General features: G+C 44.6%; 1 protein-coding gene across 5 annotated transcripts in view; it reads right to left on the minus strand.

The window, feature by feature from the left end:
* The window catches only part of SESTD1 (SEC14 and spectrin domain containing 1), a 151750-nt gene extending 136665 nt beyond the window's left edge, over nt 1-15085 (minus strand). For 2 of the 5 annotated variants that reach the window (XM_019523033.1, XM_019523030.1), the window contains exons 1-3: nt 15013-15085; nt 12317-12374; nt 11495-11597 (exon numbers count right to left, since the gene is read on the minus strand). The gene's annotated coding sequence lies outside the window, so the exon portion shown is untranslated. The remainder of the gene's footprint in view (nt 1-11494; nt 11598-12316; nt 12375-15012) is intronic. The other 3 variants (XM_019523031.1, XM_019523029.1, XM_019523032.1) reach the window with 3 other exon arrangements.
* Between the last annotated feature and the right edge of the window lie 382 nt (nt 15086-15467).

The following is a 15467-nucleotide window of genomic DNA, read 5'->3' on the forward strand; positions in this document are numbered from 1 at the left end:
GGCCCCCCCCCCCCCCCCCAACAGACTTGTGCCAACCCCTCTGCCAGACAGCCCTTCTTGCAGCCTATTCTGGCCTTGCCCAACCTCAAGCCAAATAGGCTGGCTGAGCTCATGGCTGAAGGTAGAGCCCAGCCCACTCCCTCCACAATTTATTGGAGTCAAGAGCTTTTTTTAATCCTCTCTTTCCATTTAACATCAATCAAATAAAAATGCTTAAAACAGATTAACCTTTACATAAACCACCCCCATGCTCCATGTGCACATTTCTCCATCTACTGACATGCAGCGATCCCTCTCCCCTGTCAAAGCAGGTACAGCCCAGGGGTGCTTGTACTCATGATGCCATTAACATGTATACATGACAAAATGTCACTTTGTGTAGCTTAATAGCATCATACTGTACACATTGAAGAGTTTGGGGGGGTTTAAATAACTTTACATCATTGCAAAATACCTACATCCAAATGTAGTTTGGTTTGCAATGATGCACTGCAGAGGTCAGCTCGCCCCCTGGCTGCTAAAGAGGCAGGCACGCTCTTCAGAAAAAAAGGATCAAGCTCCTCCCCACTTCTGACATCAGCAGGCCCAATCCTTCTTTTTTTTTTCCAGCAGAGCCTGCCTGCCTCTCTTGCAGCTGGGGGGTGCTGCCACCATGGAGGGAAGGAAGGGGGCCCCGAAGGGCACTGCCACTGTGGAGGGACAGAACAGGGCCCCCCACAGCTCAGGGGCTACTAAGCCTACCAGCAGCTTGCTCCCTGGCTGCAAGCAGGCTTTGACAAAAAAAGAAAGGATCAGGTCCCTCAACATAATGTGATGGAAAAATTGAAACAGTGGGTTTCAATTAAAAACCTACCGTTTCAATTTAGGGGACAAAGAATGCAACCTTGGGGAATAACACCCATCACATGTACAAATGCTCCAGGTGTTTGGGCTCAAACACACTCCTGCTTACCAGCCCTCTAATGGCAAGTCTGAGCCGTTCCTGTTAGAGAGGGTATTAACCCTTATCATCACACTGATTATTAGCTTGTGATAACCTTAACACCAATCTTAACACCAACTAACATTGCTTACAATTACCACTTGCAAACTCAATCATATAATCTTGCCCTTGGATAACAAAATGGTAAACATTAAAGAAAATGGATTTATATAGTGCCACTAATCTCACATCACTTGTCATCCATGTATCTTAATGTGCTTTATAACTATTAATTATTTTGGTATTTAGGCAAGGAAGAAAAGTATCACACCCCATTTAAGAGATGGGAAAACCAAGGTAACAAATGGAATCTAGAATCTCTGACTGGTTACATCAGATTACCCTGTATCAGATTACAAAGACCATTCAGTAGAACAATTAAAATATTTCACTTAGAGCTTCACAAAACTAACTGAAAATGAGCATTGGCATACTGATTCAAAAATGTTAGCAAATATATTTTGTGATCCTCCTAACAGAGAATTTATTAAGTCTTCTGGAGATTTCTTGAGAGAGAGAGAAATGGGCTTAGGCTCAGTACTAATATTGGTTTAAAATTTAAGTTACTGAAGAGTCGCTGTAAATACTTTTAAAAGCAATGCAAAGGGGAACAGACATGCAAAGCAGAACATCTGAGTAAAGTCCAGCTGGGGTGGGGGGGGGAGCAAGGGAGGCAAGGCTGGAAAGCATACACACAACTTAATACCTCAAAAGAAAACATCTTCTAAATGCAGACAATTCAATAAGTGGCATATATCTGGAGCACAACATGTTGAAAATAACCTAGAGGAGATTGTAGACAAACTGGATGGGAGACAACAGTGGACAGAAGTGCAAAAATGGTTTTGACCTGTAGAGCACAGAGGCATCAAATCAGACAGGGAGGTGATTTCAATACTACTGCTAAGCTTTATAAAAATGCACTTAGAAAACTGTATGCTGTCCAGGGCCCTTCTCTCTTAAACAAAGATTTTTTTTAAGTTTAATGTAATTCAGGGGAAAAAAGAAGCCGTACAATTTGATTTAAGACGACATTTTAATTAATATAATATTATTTCAGAATAAATAGGAACAAATCCCTATAATGTCATCTAGATCTAAAACAGAAAGGGAGGTAAAGGAAGGAGGGGAACAGGACTGCTACTGATTAGCTAAGCAGAAGTGAAATATCCCAAAGTAGTGGTACCTGTATCACAGGTCGGTCACCACAAGTGGCATGAGCAACCTCTGTATGTGGGCACGTGGCAGACCGGGGAAATGACAGGCACCACATCAGTAGATTGGGCAGGAAGCAGAAACCAAAGCAGCAAATTGAGAATGAAGCACAGGGAAAGAAACAAAAAGCAAAGCAGCAGATCAGGCAGGGGAAGGGGATCAGTGTGACACTTAGGGAGAGTACAATGCTAATTTGTAGCATGTCTGCCAAAAAGGTTGGCCCTCACTGCCCTAGAGCAGAGGTAGGCAACATGTCCTGGCGGCAGGCCAAATGAACCAGGCCAAGTCCAAGGTAGGCCAGTGCCAGGACCCAGCCACCTCCATTTCTCTTAACCACACAGGCACAGCACAGAATGGGCAAACTGCCCTACTATCCAGCAACCTTGCTGCAGCACAGGCAAAGCCCCGACACTGAACACCTGAAAAATCCCTGTTCCATGGGCCAGATCCAATGCAGCAATGTGTTCATTTCCTAACCAGTCCATTAGAAATGTCTGCACAGAAAACCACCCGAGTGAAATCAAATTAGAAGAGTTTGCATATATATAATAATATGCAAAGTGGTTGGTTGTAACTGTGTTGATCTATGCAGCAGCCTCCCATTGCCTGAATAAGGGTGCTTGTGCCCAAAAGCTTGCAAAGAACTTTTTTTCAACTGTTTTAGTTGGTCTAATGTAAGATATCACTTCTACCCAAAGAACCTTGCCTGCCCCTGTAATTATATAATATTCACTATACTTGTTTGGGTTGTTATAAATTGTTAAATGCCCTATACACCAACAGAGAGGCAAAGATTTCATTACGTGATACCTTTTATTGGACCCACTGCATAGTTAGGTAGACTTAGACAAACAATATTGTATTCAAAAGCTTGTCTAATCTATCCCAACTGAGCAGTGGCTCTAATAAAAGATATCATCCAAAGAAATCCTTACCCCTTGCATAACTCCTGGGCCATCACAGCTACAACACACTAACACTACTATATACTTACAGTGGGATCTTTAACTGGATGGATTTGCTCACCAACAGCCAGTATAAAATTAAAAAAAAAAAGATTCTCTCAATCCTTACAAAGGAAAAGAGTATAGTCATTTTACCAGGCACAGGACTAAGAGTCAGAAAGCTTTGCATCTATTCTCATTCTGCTGAGCATTTTGTGTGACCTTAAGCAAGCCCCCTTCATTCAATCTTCCTCTCTCTGGAACAGTGATGTGCTATATTACTTTCCTAGTTCACAAAGGTAGCGTAATGTTTAATTCATTAATATTATGAGGATTTAAGGGACTAAGGCCTCCAGAGAAATATCTATAAATAACCAAGCAGATGGGCAACTACAATAAAAAATGTTGCAGCTTGTGAATACATTTCTTACAGCTTGTGAATAGAAGTAGAAAAAACACAGACAATAGCTATAATGGAGTACTACAGCAAACCAGCTCTCTGTATTAAAAGAGATCTAGAGCAGCTTGTGGATTTCAGAAGTGTAGAAACCACTGTTCAAATTTCTCAACCCACAAGACATTACTTCAGTCTTATCTTGGATCAGCTCAAAAAAAATCACAAATTCACATCCCCACCCTGAAAACAATAACTTCGGAACACTATGCACAAAAAAATGAGAGGCAGAGAACAGAGAGTATCAAGATACTGACAGTATCTTAGCCTAGAGCATGTCCTGGGGGCTGTATTAGAGCAAGCTATGGGCAGGCACCTCAGGCTATGCTGTGCCATATCACCTTGCCTCCCTAGGTGGGGGCAGGAAGTGGAAGCTGGAAAAGGGAGGGGGAACCTGGAGACCCCAACTACTGCTATAGCTAGAAGGGTTGTATGAAGCTTCAGTCACTAATTCGATTTGGCAGAGATTCAATGGCCAAATCTCCAAATCCAATCAGGAGACCCTTTAATCTCTCCGAATCGAACTGGAACCCTCTGAATTGATTTGGAGAGATTTGGAAAGATTCGCTGATTCGGACAGACACAGCTTTAAATGTTTTTTCTACATACCTAAAAGGTACCAGGCGGCTTGTGAATGCTGAGACTCTAGGGCAGATGCAGCATCCTAAAGGAGTCTGGGGGGTCCGCAGCGTGCTCAGCAGTGGACCCAGAAGTAGATCAGAAGCTCTTCTGGTCCACTTCCAGCTCTGCCGGGGAGTGCACGGGGGACCCCTCTCTCCCACCTTGGCAACTGATGCCTCCTGTGTCTGGGGGAGACCTCCGGGGGAGGGCAGTCCGCCGCACACTTGGCAGCAGACCCAGAAGTGGACCGGAAGTACTTTCAGTCCACTTCTGGGTTCACCACCCAGCACACAGGGGGGCCTCTCATGCTCCAGCATCGCAGCATTCACGAGCCGTGCCTGGTACCTCAAGGTATGTAGAAAAAACATTTAAAGCTGTGTCTATGGCCAAATCGCTGATTCTCCAAATCAGCATCGAGTCTTCAGATTCGGATTCAGCTGAATCAAATCAGGACAGCGATCTGAATCAAATCACTGTCTCTGTTTCAGGCCGAATCTGAATCAAATACTGCCCATTTCCCACACCCCGAATAGGAGGGGGAGTGGCCATGGCAAAGTGGGAGCCTACAGACCACAAATTAACCCCTTACAGGCTACATGAGGCCCTAGGGCCACTAGTTGAACAGCCATGTCTTAGCTTGTAAATTGGAGGTGGATTTGAAAGCAGGCAGTACTCTAATCATTATTTCTAGGACACTTTAGAATGGTTTCCTAGAGGAAACAGGGCAACTATTCTTTTTAAGAACTGTACTGTCATGGAGAAAGAAAGGGTAAAACAAGAATTTTATATGCTTGTCAAATTATAGGAGGTGTAGAATATTTTTATCCCATAACTTAGGCAAAAGCAATTAAGAGAGCAGTAACATCTATCCCTTTATTGAGAGTTTATAATTTAAGGGTATACAGGAATTCAATTATTTAACAGTTTTTAAAGGGGGAACACAATCAGCTCCAAGTGAACCCAAGTATGTACCTATGAATGCTCAACATATATTTCTGACATTTAGGAATACAAAGCAATGAGACTTCATATTAGAATACTTAAAACCAACTTCTCAAAGATTTTAATTCTTCATATTTATTGGAGATGCAGTCATGATTTTATGTTTTAAATTGTTGTTTAGCTTTGAGCTGATTGCATTCTTTCTCCCACCCCTGCAAGAAAATATCATTGATAAGAGCACTCCTACATTTTATATCACGCCTAATTTCAAGTAGTATAAAGAAAAAACACGTTCCTAATCTTCTACAGAAAGCATTTAATTCTCACTAAAGAATTAGGCAAGCAAAAAAATCACAGACCTAGTAAATCTCAACACTACATGCTTAGTAACTTGCCTATTGTATATACAATAAAGCAGCAATTCTCAACATCAGCTAGTCCAAAGGTTAAGTCAACCTCCTAGGATGAAACAATCCATTTAATCAAGTCACTCCTCTGCTACTCACTACTGTCTACAATATAGACAGTATTGCTTTCCAGCTTGTGTTTTTTCTTTCATATCTGTGAAAATATAGCTGCCCAAACACTAGCATATTAATCAAAAACATGGTGAATCCTATGTCCTCCACTAGGGGGGATTTAGGAGGGGGGTTATAGCCACCCCAAAATTCGCCTTAACCCCCCTGTAGCCACCCCTTCCAGTGCTGCTGCTAGCCACCCACCCCACGCAACTGAGCCTGCTAAGGTGCAGCGATCCTGGCAGTGGTGGCACCAGCCTCTTCCTGGTGGGGGGCTGCACCGGGGCTGGGTTCAGAGTGGGTAGGAGTGGAACAGGCTCAGCTGTATGGGGCGGGTGGGCAGAAGTGACAGCACTGGGAGGGGTGGAGCCTCCTGGCCCAGCCAAGCCCAGCCTCCCCACTGGAAAGAGGCTGGCACCACAACTGGTCCTCCTCCCCCTTATAATATCCCTTTTTGTCACATCAGTAATTCCTTCATTCTTTTTTTCTCCTCTCCAGTCAGCACAAGGCCTCTTTGTTGATGCCTTGCTTTTATCCATACTTCTCTATATTCACCTTCCCCCTTTCAGGTTCCTCAATCTTATGCAAGACTGTGGAGAAGCGCATAGGGCACCATAATAAACAGGGAGACATACATATGTGCAGAAAGGTAAACCCCAGGGAATTATGCCATTAGGTGCCTGCACAATTTTGTGCACACATAATGGCATAATTTTACCAAATGGGCTCCGTGCCCCCACCTCCATGGGACTCCTGACACTCCAGCTGGGAGCCCCATGTAGAGGCACTGAACGTGGTGGCATGCAACTGGATAGCTGGTGAGCGAGGAGAGAAGAGAGGGGTGGTTGGGTGTGGGGGGGGTGTGCTGAAGGGGATATAGGTGTTGGGTTTGAGGTGGGTGTGATCCCACTGAGATCAGCTTCCCCATCTGAGTCCCAAGGGCTGCACATGGCAGCACAGAGCTGGCCTGTCTGGTCTGCTGGTACATGCCTTCAACCCAGACCGGGTTGACTCTATGCCAGTCCATATGGCTCACAGCACTGCAGATGGGAGCTGCGCATCATCAGGCTGGGCCTGCCAGTTCTGTGCCTCTACATGGGGCTTCCAGAACTCCAGCAGGAAGCCACACATGAAGGCACAAAGCCAGCCCAGCCCAATGGCACACAACTCCGTGCCTCTACATGCAGCTTCCCTCTGGAGTGCTGGAAGCCCCACATGGAGGCACGGAGCTCACCCAGCCCAATGGCAATTGGTTCCTGCCTGCAGTGCCGTGTGCCCTACATGCTGGCACTGAGCCAGCATGGTTTGGTTCTGGTTCAAAGGTGCATGCCAGTAGGCCAGGTCAGGCCAGCTCTGTGCCACCACGTGCAGCCCCCAGGACTCAACATATCATTTTGAATTTTTCTGTGCATAATTCCTTGGGTTGTATAAAGGGAATGGTTGAATGAAGGAACAGGTAGCCAGCAGAGAGGAGGAAAAGAATTAGGCTGTACTCATAGGTTTTACGTCTATTATTTCCCAGAAGAGATGAGAGACGAAGGAGACTCTGGGAGGAAAATTTCCGGAGATCTCTTCCCCTGGCTGGTACTGGTAGCGATGGGAGAAAGGGGAATGAAGTCAAATTCTGGAGTTCCTTTTCTCTGACCCAGCTTAGGACATGGCAGGAATAATCTGGGTTCAACTATAATATCTACACAACACACTGGTTCTTTTAACAGGATCTCAAGCAGTCTAAGAGAAAAGTGAAAGAATTAGTTCTGTCATGTGAGGATGATAGCTCTATAAACAGGATATGATCATAGGGTGGAAGGAACCTCGGGAGGTCATCCAGTCCATCCCTGTGGTCAAAGCATCATCCCTGACCAAATCACCCCAATCAACCATCTGTCTAACCTTCTTTTAAAAGCATTCAATGAGGAGATTCCTCAAATCCTTTCTAGCTAGCCTGTTCTGATGCATAACCACCCTCATAATCAGAAGGTTCTTCCTAATCTCCACATACTGCAGTTTGAGGCCACTGTTCCTAGTCCTATCCCATATAGCCACAGAAAAATGTCCACCTCTATCCTTTTCATAATCACCCTTCAGGTATTTGAGGACTTATCAAATCCTCCTCAGTCTTTACTTTTGCACAATAAATAACCCTTTGTCCCTATAACAAAGGTCCTCAGTGTCAAGCAGGTGGTTTCAAAAGAGATCAGGCATACATAATACCTCCAGACAGCTTCCAATGGGGGAGTTTCTTCAACCCCAGCAGGTAAAAAGCAAGCCTAGCTGGCTCTGACACTTCCCCCAAGCAGGGTTTAGGTCATGCTTGGGAGAACTGCCATCTAATATAAATTACAGCAGCCTTAACGCTGCTCTAATCTGGGTTGGGGCAGTGAATCAAAGTCATAACTAGTTGTTGGTGCTCTACATCTCCTTTTCTCCAAGGCATCTGCAGAGATAACTGAATAACATCCTGTGCTACACTCTCCTCTTGTGCTCATGTAAAACCAGTCTGGCTTCCATAGAGTCTTCTGTGGGACTGCTATGTCCCAGCAAGCAATGGGATTTCCAGTTGGAAATCTACTCACTAAATAAAAGGCCAATTTCTCCGTCCCATAAGCTCTACTACTGGAAAAACCTAACAATCATGACAATGGGTGTCTATGAATCCTTAAAGAACAGAGGTATAAAAAACTCTATGACAAAAGATTGGATTCTGGGACTGTAGGACAAGTACTTGTACCTTCATAGATTCATAGACATTAGGGTTAGAAGGGACCTCAGCAGATCACTGAGTCTGACCTCCTGCCCCAGGCAGGACAGAACGCTGAGGTCAGATGACCCCAGCTAGGTGTTTGTCTAGTCTCGTCTTAAAGACTCCAAGGTAACAGGAGAGCACCACCTCCCTTGGAAGTCTGTTCCAGATTCTGACAACCCTTACCATAAAGAAGTTCCTCCTGATGTCTATAGATATTACATTCAAAGTCCTAATAAAAAATGTACATAATTTTGAATGAAATGAGTAGAAGATGCACCAAAGTCTTTGAGGGGATAAAGTTTAAGGTAGAATAATAGGAACCAGTTAAGACATTTAGGGCAATTCTTCCAATCTGTCCCTCCCTGAGCTGGATCAGGAGGGCTCTAGACTTAGCAGAATTGATGCACTCCGAGGCACAACCCCTCAGTGATTTCTGGAGGATGGAGCTGATGGGTGTTCACAGATCCATCAACCCTTCTTATTGCTAACTGGACTCCTCTCTTCAATAACAGAAAGTAGTCAAGTATTTTGTAAACCTGATGAAACAGCAAGCAACAAGGAAGGAAAGAGTGGACAATTCCAAGCCACAAGCAGATGGGGGGAAAAAGGAAGCAAAAGACAAACAGCTGTACTAATGAGTATAACTGCTGGCTGGCTGGAACAAAGAAAGAATAAGCTCTCTAGGGTCTGAGATTGGAACTTCTTGATCCTTTTGCAAGAATGATGTAAGAAAATGAGTTAGCTTTAAAGCCTCGTGACAGTACACAAGACTTATTTTGATTACTAGCCTGCTACCTCAGTGAAGGCCTTGAGGAGCACCTTAATATGATTTGCATGCCCCAGAACACTGTTGTGTTCTGTTCTATTATTTTACTCCCATATACTTATTCTATATTATCACTGTAGAATTTCTAACTAGAAATTATAATTGCATGTCAGATGGGCACATTAGCAATGCATAACAGTGAATAACTGATGACTAACCAAAAGGATGTTTATAAATCCTGGCAAAATTAATCTATGAATAATTTCTTACACTTAATGCAAAAGTAAGCCTTTAAATATCCCGAAGGACCTGTTGTACTTATACAATCTATTTATAGAACAGTCTTTTCATAAACAAGGGAAAAGTTCATTCCCATATAAAAGAAAAAAATAAACATTAATTAATTATAGCTGCATGGGTAACCAGAGATCAGCCACATACGTAAGTGGTAAAACAACACGAATTGTACTAGGGATGCAAATATCAATTTTCAAAAAAAAATCCAGTTAACCTGTTATAATTACAACAGTTAAACAGTTAAATGGTATGGAAAGTCCCATCCTGACTTATGTGGGGCTGCTCCAGCCCAGCCTGTGGGAAACCCCTGGCCAGGCCAGCTCAGCACCCATGGGGCACGTCAAGCCCTTCCCAAGATGCAGTGGGGACTCAGCAGCTCTCTGGGGCCCCAGCTCCTTACCTCACAACAAGCTGGGCAGGCAGGCAGGCCCTGTCCAGGCCCAGGTACAAATGGAGCAACTGGGCAGGGTGCACTGTGGGGCTGAGCCACAGACCCAGGGTAGGCGCCCCACACTCCCTTACCTCCAACCTTGCCCCTTGCCAGGCCCTGCAGTTGCCATGAGTCTGGCTGCGGGGTGCACGTCTGGCTGGGGGGCACGCACAGATGCCATCAGCAGCAGCTACAGTAACAGAAGAGGAATCCTCTGCATCCAGAGAGGAAATTGAGCTGCTTTCTTTGTGGGCAGCAGGGTAAGGGGAATGGACAGGAGATGGAAGAGACTAGTATTTAATAGCTAGGCTTGGAGCCCCAGTTGCTCATGGCAGGCGGGAGGAAGGTTGCAAGTGGCCGTATCTGGGTCCACAAAGCCTAGCCATAGTTACTAGCCCCACCCCCACCCCAGCCCCTTCCACCTACTCTGTCACCTTTTGGTTCCTGCTGGGGCACCACACAGGTTCCTTTTCCCTGACGGACTGTACCCCACCCCACGCTAAATGATAACCATTAAGCTATAACCAGTTATCACTGGGTTTATTGGTTAATCATTTAACCATTCGCATCCCTAAATTGTACAGCACTTATGTACCACTGGCTTGCTTTCCATATTTTTCCAGATTGCAAATATTTCTGAATAGAACGTACAAATATTTCTAAATTTCAGATGTTTGTTGCTAGACGGAATTGAAAAAAAATGGGTGGCTACTTAAAGTCTTGTAAAATATATTCCCCCTATGAATGGCACTGTCTATTTTTTACCCTTCTGAGGAGTCTGTCAATTTGTTCCTTGTAGACTGAGTTCACAAAGTGGTCAGAATACATGCCCACACAGCGGGAAAAAAAGCTGCAGTAATCCAGTATCAAAAACATATCGCTTGACATGCTTTGAAGCAAGTAATCTTGGGCCCTGGAGAACTTCTGTATAGAGCAAGTTCCCCAGTGGTAACACATACTTTTACTCTAAACTAACTCTTGCCTGAAGCCCTATAAATTGTAACATCCAGAAATTATCAACCAAATCATAACAAGTGACCTTAGCCATCATGATATTGAACAACTACAGAAGCCCACTTTACTGTACTGTACTGTACTCTAAAGGGCCCATACTATAGGGTTTTGTCAATCAAAAAGAAACAACAATTTTCACCATCAACTGAAAACAAATGAGATGTTTAGACTGACTCATTCCACTAAGAGGGGGTCACTTTTCCAAATTCAATCTCACATTTTTATTTCTATAGCAATATGCTCATCTATCAAAGAATAGCTAAATTTTTCACTTCCATTTCTCAAACACTCATTTTTGCCTAAATTTCTTGTTTAACCTATAGCCAGACTTCAACTCAACTCAACACATTCAAAACAAGCACTGTATTAACAAATAAGAATACCCTTCAGGGAAGTCTCCTTCTCTCTGTCAATACTAGGCTCACATTCAAATCCAATGCCAAAAACCAGGGACTCTAAACTTTCATGTGTCTAACCCAACTCACAACTCTACAAAACCAACCATCACCTATGACTACTTGCTTCTAGTAATCACTCTTTCAGCCACTCAATTACTGTGTCATACCTTCATCTCCTTTTAACTAATGACATTTCCTCCTTTTTGGATTCCCTTTGTCCAAGCATTCCAAGCTTCAACTTGTCCAGAATGCAGCAATTCATCTTCGCACCTAGAAACAGGAAAACAGCACCTCAATTCATTTTCTGTACTGCTTCCTTGTCCAGTTCAGAATCCAGCACATCTCCCCTATTCCCCCAAATCTTCCATGGACTGACTTCTAATTTAGTCAGAACAGGATGCTCCAATTCCCTTTGTATCTCCTGCCCCCTCCATCTCCAAGTCTATACATGGGCTAATCCATATCTTTAAATCTCAAGGGTCTCCCCTCCCCTTTCCATGCATGTTTTTCAAGACTTCTTTCCTGGCTGACACCTATGATTATCACTTCCTCCTTCTATTACAATTCACAACTTTTAATCCACATTCCAGAACTTATCCTCTTTCCTAATACATCTAAAGATACAGGTACAAGTGTTAGATACTATAGTGATTATCATATTCACAGATACTATCAAGGTCACTCCAGCAATGCTGTTGTAGTAAATGCTGCTATACAAAGGTCATATAGCTAAGATGATGAACTGTATTACACAATATGGGCAAAATGCTGATGCTTTGCTTTTCTTTTTCAGGTATCATCACTCGAAAACATATTCTACAAAAAGTACTCACAACCTAAACAGCACATAAGAAGATTCTCAGTTACAGTGGAAGCGCAGTAATCAGAGGGCTTTCAACACCCCATACTCTGAACTCTGTTAGACTTTTTAAGTTTTGTGCAAAGACTTTATCAAATATCTACATCAGAGTAGAGATAAAATTACTCACCATACGTGCTGAAATATCTGGATACAGGTTTGAGCTTTGACTCAGAATTTCTTGGATTCTGTGGATTTGAAAGAAAATGTTATTTGAATATAATTTTCAGTAGTTAATATACAGTACCACTGAGAAGCCCTGGTTCCTTGAACCCGAAAAATAAGGGTTTGTTATAGCGTCCCATTTTACACAATAAGAGGACCAGTGTTTCCACTGTATATTTACACACGTGTAAGTCAGGCATTTAAGTTGAACTTGGACAGCAGGAATCATATTTTCTACCAAAACATATGGTAGACATCAACATTGTTTACAATTAGCGGGCTATGCTCCTGAGGCAGCACTGGAAGCAATGAGAAAGTAACAAGAACCAGAGTTTTTCGCAATGTATTTTATGCTAGGATTGGCTCAGAAGGAGAAAAAGCAAAGCAAAGAGGGAAAGTTATTACAAACCGGACAAAACATTACCATAACAAAAAACTGATAAACTCTGAATTAAGATTTCAATTATGTAATCCTGCCCTGTTAAAATATGGAGCATCAGAAAGCAGTCTCAAACTAAAGAACACAATATGGATATTGTGAAATACGGTACTTCAAAACACAGATAGCACCTTAGGACAGTGGTAGAATTCCACCAACAACAACCCTGGAATTGTGTTTATCATATTTGACACAGAGAAAAGAATCCAACCTAAATTAACTTTGCAGAATCTCCTCGTATCCAAAGGCAACAAATATTACAGCAACGTCTCTCAGGGCAAGACTTTATTTTTTTTTTTACCCAACAATCCCTAGCCCGGTAACTAAAATCACTAAACAGAAGATGAGGTGGGTAGATGCGTTTGGGCATCTCTGCATATCCAGAATCCACAACCTCACAAGAGAAGCAATACAGAGTGGTCAAGCTGCTTGAATAGGGGTTGGTGGAAGGAAACTAGTGTTTCTTAAGTCCTGCTCACAGTTTCTTCATATTCTGTCACAACTTAGCTGGCTTCTCCAGACCACTCCTGGCTTTTGGAAGGGATAAGTTCTCCTCCGCTACCTTAAGGACTCTTTTCACTATATTGGAGGAATTGTACGGCCTCTTTTCCCATAAATATCTTCAGTGCCTATCCCTGATGCTTCTCATAGTTTCTCCAAACAATTAAAAACAGACACTGACTTGAACCTTGTCCATTTCCGTTGCACCACAGCTTAAAAATAATGAAATTCTTTCCCAAAGAAAGTTCTGCATGTCAACAGTGGTATGGGAGCTGGAATTGATATTCTACTGGTCTCGGGAAGATTGCATTGTACTATTTCATGTAGAAAGGCCACAAGGTACAAAAAGTGGTATTGTTTTTTAAAAATAAAGTTTTTTATTCTGAAAAAAATGGCAGCTTAGGCCACCTCAGCCTCCCAGGAAAGTTTCCTATTCACACTGCAAGACAGGAAAAAGGCCAGGATACTCTGAAAATGTGATCAAGAAGTCTTTGCGAAATAGCTGCCAAGGGCTGCTTTTATAGGATTCAGCAGTAGACAGTTGAGTTTTAATGCACTGTCTGCCCAATTCTCTGCAGGATTCCGCAGACTGCAAATGCACTGCTTCAAGGAAATGTTGTCAAAGTTGTTTATTGTGCCTGTGTGTGCGCATGTGGCAATGATGCCTTATAGAGCCTGTGCGCGCATGCATGTGGTGGTGCCCCCTCAGGCCAGATACAGACATTACACTTTTACTGGTGTAAGCGACTGGAAGCCAGTCTGTTGAACCCAAAACAGAAGTTCAACACACAGACTGATTTAAAAAGATGGAACCTAGTCTACGATTGGCCCCCTCCAACACCAAAGGGCAAATGAGTGTTCTGTTTGTGACCAATATACACTATGCTGCTTAAGAAAAACTACATAACTTAGATCAAATCGGTCTCGGGTTTTTTCAAGGCCCGTACCTAGCTTTGCAGTGCCTGTGGGCACACATGGCAGTGCCCCCTTACAGTGTCTGTGTGCACGCATGTAGTGGTGGCCCCTTACACTGCCTGTGTGCACGCATGTGGTGGGGCCCCAATTCTAGCATTAGGCCTCTCAAACCAAACTTTTCTCTGGTTCACACTATGACCAGCCTTCCCCCTTCCTCCTCACAACAATGACTTGGATCAGTGTCCACAATGCCGGCTGGGAACTCGGAAATACATTATTCAGCTTCTACCCTAGCGAGGACTCTTGTTCTAAGAGCCATAATATGGCCATTCCTGTGGAGAAACTGCTCTTGTGCACCAGAACGACATGTTCAGTTCACATATTAACCCTCAAGACTTTGCAAACGTGGAACCTTCTGCCCCGGCCATAGCGCGCCTGGCAACACGTACAGCGAGCTACGGCAACGTTTTACCATCCTGTACACATTTGGGGGCTGCGACCAACAGAGACCAACTGCATTTTGTCATGAGTTTAAAAGATAAGACAAGAAGAGCGATAAAATTGTCTGCTGATTCTTTCCCATGGCATTGGGTGCACAGGCAAGACCAACACATGCCTGTCCTGCCCCTGCTGTCCTTGGCTGATCTTCTCCAGCCTTAGGGCTGCCACCACCAAGCTCCCCCCATCCCAGAAGCGCTTCAGAGCACGTTCTCCCCACCCAGTCCTAGCGTCCCTGGAGCCGGCGGGCTGCAGCGCAGCTAGAGCCGAGGAAGGAGGGGAGATGGAAAAAAGGCAAAACAATAGACCTGTCAGAAGCAGAGAAATGGCAGCCGCAGCTCGGAGCCGCTTGCCGGGCTGCCCAGCCAGGCGGGCCCTGAGGAGGGCGCGGGCGCCGCGAGAGCCTCCCCCCAAGCGCAGCACGCGGAGGGAGCCCAGAGCCACCTGCCCGCCCCCCAGCGCCTTCCCCTCCCCGAGACACGGCGCCGAGCCCCAACACGGGGCAAAGCGGAGGGCCCCACCCGCACCAGCACAAAAGGCCGGAGGAGCCGCCCAGCCCCACGCTTCTCTGCACCCCGCGGCCTGTTGCGTGTCAAAGGCAGAAGCTCCCCCCGGGCCAGGGGCGCCCCAGCGGGTGAGGGGCAGGGTCGCTGCCCCGCCCAGGGAACAAAGCGCCGCCAGGCCTCGCGGGGCCTGCTGTGCGCTGCCTCCGCCCGCGGCCGCCGCCGCCCCACTTCCCCCCAGCGCCGGCTCACCTGGCTGC

This window comes from Gavialis gangeticus, unplaced genomic scaffold, assembly GCF_001723915.1.
Source record: "Gavialis gangeticus isolate Ggan-Ray unplaced genomic scaffold, GavGan_comp1, whole genome shotgun sequence".
Lineage (NCBI taxonomy): Eukaryota > Metazoa > Chordata > Crocodylia > Gavialidae > Gavialis > Gavialis gangeticus.